We start from the raw sequence: 5927 nt of genomic DNA on the forward strand, positions 1-5927 counted from the left end.
AATATAACTAATTTTTTATTATAAATTATTTATTAATCTTTATTATTTTGAAGAATGTAAAATTTAAAATTTAAAATAAAAAATAATTTCTTTACTTATCATAAATTTGTGAGAACTGAGGAGTGATCTTTATAGTTTTTTTTACTTTTTGTCTCTTCTCTGCTCCTTCATTCTTGGATGCCTCTTAATCTGTTGTTATATTATCTTAACAAAAGTTATTTGTAAGTTGTTCGGTCAAGGATACATGTCTCCACGCTATAGGTCGGACTCCAGTCGTTGCTGATAAGAAGACCTGTTTTGCAGCGGGGAAGCGCCTAGCTTGAACACGAACCGAGCAGAGAACCTGCAAAAAGGACTCCGACGTTCAAGTTAGTGGAGAATAATTATCAATATTCGAGTACAAGCATAAAATGTGTATATCGGTGTGTTTCGGAATTGTCTTGCTGATTTGATTTGGTAGCTGCTGTTTTATAGATCTGTAGGCTGATTTCATTTGATGGTTTGTTAGAGTGGATTTCGGTTTTAGTCGAGATTCTTGGTGATCGTTATCGTGACGTGATTATCTGTTGCTTGCTTGTTTAACGTGGCTGACGTGGCCGAGATATAGGGTAGCAGTTCCGAGTTATAGGGTACAGTACATAGCCCCCAAGCTTAACTTGCTTGGGTATTTAGTTTTTAGCAAGTTGAGCTTTCAAGACGACCTATATCTCGGTTTTTTGTTTAGTCTTGCCAGCCCCCAAGCTCAACATTGCACGCGTTTTAAGCCTGAGATGTAAACTTTATTTTGAAAAAAGATTATTGGAATGATTGGTTTACGAGGGGTGTTTTCCCATGTTTTTAGGAAAACGTGCTGCCATTATTTCACTTAATGACTGTAACTGAACCGGTTTTGACCCTTGGTTTCTCTGCGATTCTCGGTTTTGCGTTCCCACTTTGTTAGTGGGTTGTAATAGGCTGTTTATTGTTTCTGTCTCTTGGGTATTCTTCGAAAAGTCACTCCTTTTTACTCTGATTTTGAATGAAAATGACTTCCAAAGGTTAGATTTTTTGTTTCCTCCATCTTCTAATCTTTCTCTGTATCTTGTCATAATTTTAGTCTGTAATGAAAAAGGAAAAGTTGAAGGAGAAGCAGAAAGTTGTTAAGGTTAAAAAAGATGACTTTTATCACTGGGTCCATAACGATGTTAAGACCCGTGCCTCTTCGTACTGTAGTTCCAATTCTCTCCAGGAGTTTCGTGCTACGAAGTTGACTAAGGATGCCTCTAATGTCGCTGTCGAACTTCTCCCCTGCTCGAGTGAGGATAGGGTTTGTGAGCATAGGGGTGATTGGGGGTATTTTTATATGTATACCCCATGTTTTTCTGAACTGCATGTTAGGTTTCCTTTTTCTCCCTTTGAATGCGACGTATTGACTCAACTAAATTGTGCCTCATCCCAGTTGCATCCAAATTCCTGGGCGTTTCTAAAAGCTTATCAGTGTTTGATGACCTTTCTAGAATATCCTCCCTCTCTTGGTGTTTTCTTTTCTCTATTCCAGTCGAAAGGGGTTCGGAAGGGTTTATGGGTTTGTTTGAGTAGTTTTTCCGGTCGTTCTTTGTTTTTCCTCTACAAGTCTTCTTTTAAGAATTTCAAATCTTTGTTCGTGAAGGTCCGATCTGTAGAAACGGAGTACCCTTTTTATCTTGATGATGAACTGATAGAGAAGTACCCACTGTATTGGTGTTCCGAACCTATGCAAGTACTTGAGGCGTATAGGAGTGAAGAGGAGAATTTGGTTATTGACTTTTTGGTGAAAAACTTTGCTTCCGGCGAGTGCCTTTCGATCTCTGAGATGTTAAGTTTTGGAAAAGATAATGATAGGGAGGGGTTGCGGACCTATATAGGTAATGCACATGTTCGTCCTTGGTATTAGTTTTCTGTCTCGAGACTGATGTTTTTCGTATTGCTTGTTTGCAGGTGGACGAGTACCGCATCTGAGTTCATCCAGGCTTCAATCTTTCCTGGATAGAAAAAGGGAAAAAGGTGTGAGTTCTTCTGCTTTTCAGAAGGTTGATGAAGAGGGTGCTGCTTTTTCTACTGCGCAACCGGTTTCTTCAAAAAGGAAAAGGGGGATGTCTGATGACTCTTTGGAGGTGCTATCTGAGGGAGGTAAGGTGGCTGTCGAGGTTTCTACTGCTGTTTTTTATCGCCAGCGCAAGCTTCATGGTTTTATTCCTGGGGCAAATGCTCATTCCCTTTGGAGTGATCAATTTTCTCTGGCCGAGATTTCTGATAGGGCTTCTCGATTTCCCAGAGACATGGCACTTACCCAGCACACTGGGTTGGAAGCTTTAGCCAAATATGTTCAGGTAAATTTGCCTTTGTCTTATTCTTATCTGTTTTGTTGTTTTTCTTTAGTTTAATTTGTGCTAATGATATCTGGTTAGGTTGTTACTGCTTATTTGCTGTGTGTTGGCTGTACCACCGAACTACTTGGGGCCGAGAGGCAAAGTGAGGCTGATAAATTTGCTACTTTGGAGCGCTTGGTGAAGGAGAAAGAAGAAACTGTTACCGATATCACAGAAAAAATGAAGGAGAAAGAAAAGTCCGTTTCCGATTTTGCTGCCAAGCTGGAGGAAAAAGAACAAGAAGTTGCTCGTCTTCAGGATCAAATTCGGTCTTTTCAGGCCGAGATCAGGGATAATGATAAGACGAAAGGCGAGATGACTGCTCGAATTCATGAGTTGGAAGACCAAGGTATAGAGATGTTTACCTCGGGATTCGACCAAGCTGTTTCTCAGGTGTCACTGTTTGATCCTGGATTTGATGTTCGTCGACTTGACGTGACAAAGATAGTTGTCAATGGAGAGTTGGTTCAAGATGAGGCTGGCGAAGATCATGATGAGAATGTGCCTCCTCCTGTTTGAAATTTTTATTGTTGTTTTAGAAAGTAGTTTGGACTTGTATGTTTTTTGAACGACTTTGTTGGTTTTTATTCCAACTATCAACTGTTTATCCGACTTATGACTTCGGAATTTGCTTTTGCTAATATGTTATGATCCCAGCGTTTATTGCTGGTTTGCAATTGTGTGATAAGGCAAATGTATGATTTTATTTAGATAGAACTGTTCCTCATGTTCGAGGTGTGCATGATGGTTAGCCTCGTTAAAACCTACCCGAGTAAACCCTCCTTAGAGAAAAACCTCGTGGCTAGGAAAAAGAGTACCTGACCGTCCTGCCTTTTACAATGTCATGATCAACTATAATAGTATTTGAGTGACGAGATATTCCACGTGTTTGGCAATGCTATTCCGTTCAATGTCTCTAGGCGATAAGCCCCTTTTCCGACTACTTTAGTGACCCAAAAAGGTCCTTCCCATGTTGCTGCCAACTTTTCATGGCCTGGTAGCTTTCGAACATCTTCTAATTGTCTGAGCACTAGGTCTCCCTCTTTAAGGGTTCTTGGCTTTACTTTCTTGTCATATTGATGCTTCAAAGCTAGCTGCATTGATTTTTGTCTTAATTGTGTGAAATCGCGCTCTTCATCGATGACGTCTAGCTCGGCGCGCTGAGTTTGTTCATTAGAATTTTCGTTGAAGTGCTCGGTCCTTGTTGATCCTTGGTTGAGTTCCAAAGGGATCATGCATTCTGATCCGTATTCTAAGCGGAAAGGGCTCTCTTTTGTTGTTGTCTGGGGAGTTGTGTTATAGCTCCATAGTATCTCTGGTATAAGCTTGGCCCAGCGACCTTTGTCTTCGGTCAGTTTTTTCTTAAGGGCCTGCAAAATTACTTTATTAGCTGCCTCTGCGAGCCCGTTGGTCTGTGGGTGCTCAACAGAGGAAAAGTGGTGCCTGATGTTCATGTTAGTTAAAAATGATGTGATTCTTTTGTCACTAAACTGCCTACCATTATCAGAAATAATTTCTCTTGGCAGACCATATCTACAAATAATAGATTTCCAAATAAACTTTTGTACCTTGTCCGAGGTTATTTTCACAAGTGGTTATGCTTCTATCCACTTTGTGAAGTAATCGATGGCTACCAAAAGGAACTTTACCTGTCCTGGCGATATTGGAAATGGTCCGAGGATGTCCATGCCCCACTTGTGAAATGGCCAGGCTGCGTCAGACGTGTGTAACTCCTCGGCTGGGTTGTGTATTAATGGCGAGCATTTTTGACATGATTCGCATTTTCTGACCTTGTTTACGCAGTCCGATCTTAAGGTCGGCCAATAATACCCCGCGCATAAGATTTTTGCTGTCAGGCTTCTGCTTCCGATGTGGTGTCCACAGATGCCTTTGTGGACTTCGTCCACTGTTATTCTGGTGTCATCTCCTGCAAGGCATTTGAGCAGTGGTCGGAAGAAGCCACGTTTGTATAGCTCGTCCCCAATTAAGGTAAACTGGGTTGCTTTCCTTTTGAAAGACCTCGGATCTCCTTCTGGTACGACCCCTGTCTTCAGGTAGTGTATTATTGGGGTTCGCCAATCTTCTCCCTGTGACAAATTTAAGACATACTGCACATCTAGGCTAGGCCTTGTTAGTGTGAGGTGTACCAAATTTTCTGATTGTTGGTCTTCTCTGTATGTTGCTAATTTTGATAGTATATCTGCTCTACAGTTTTGTTCTCGTGGTATGTGTGTTATTTCAAACTTTTTAAAGTTTTTTATCATGTTTTTAGCAATATGTAAGTATTTTTCCAAGAGGGGATCTTTAGTTTGAAAATTACCAGTTACTTGTTGGACTACAAGTAAAGAGTCGCAATATACTTGTAAGCTCGACACTTGGATATCTTTTGCAAGCTTTAGTCCTGCCAATAATGCCTCATACTCGGCTTGGTTATTTGTTGCTTGAAACTGGAATTTTATTGATTGCTCTGCGTATACGCCTTATTTGTCCCTTAGTAGTATTCCTGCACCGCAACCATTGTCATTGGATGCTCCATCTATGTACAATTCCCATGGTTTTGGTTCTTCTACTTCGTTTGTAAATTCTGAGATGAAATCGGCCAGAGATTGGGCCTTGGGGGATCCCCTGGATTGATAAGTGATGTCGAATTCTGAGAGTTCGACTGACCATTTTGTTAGCCTTCCTGCTAGGCCGGGTTTGGCTAGGACTTGTCGTAGCGGTTGATTGGTCTGAACTATAATTCGGTATCCTTGAAAGTAGTGCCGCAGTCTCCGAGCTGTGATAATTAACCCAAATGCTAATTTTTCTATCATCGGGTATCTTGTTTCAGCACCCTGTAGGACCTTGCTGATGAAGTATATTGGGTGTTGTTCTTTGTTATTATCTGTTACAAGTACTGAACTGATTGTGTTAGTTGAAATTGAAAGGAATAGGTGCAGGAGTTTACCTTGTTCTGGCTTTTTCAATATAGGCGGTGACCCTAAGGTGTTTTTAAATTTTGTGAAAGCTTCTTCACATTCTTCCGTCCAAGCAAATTGGTTCGATTTCCTTAAGGTATTAAAGAAGTGATACGACTTTTCTGCTACTACTGGCAAGAAGCGAGAAAGAGCTGCTAATCGACCTGTGAGCTGTTGGACTTCTTTCTTGCTTCGAGGAGATTGCATGTTGATTACTGCAAGACATTTGTCGGGGTTTGCCTCTATCCCCCTATTTGTTAGCAAGAAGCCGAGGAATTTTCCCCCTTTGACTCCGAACGCGCACTTCTCTGGATTCAATCTCATATTATGTTTTCTAAGCTGTTCGAATATCTCGTTCAGGTCGTGTTTGTGCTGTTTCTCTGAGGTTGACTTTACGACCATGTCATCTATATATATTTCAATGTTTCTTATGTTAGCAAGAATTTTCCCCCTTTGACTCCGAACGCGCACTTCTCTGGATTCAATCTCATATTATGTTTTCTAAGCTGTTCGAATATCTCGTTCAGGTCGTGTTTGTGCTGTTTCTCTGAGGTTGACTTTACGACCATGTCGACCATGTCAT

The sequence above is a fragment of the Arachis ipaensis genome, chromosome B06 (genome assembly GCF_000816755.2).
Source record: "Arachis ipaensis cultivar K30076 chromosome B06, Araip1.1, whole genome shotgun sequence".
NCBI lineage: Eukaryota > Viridiplantae > Streptophyta > Magnoliopsida > Fabales > Fabaceae > Arachis > Arachis ipaensis.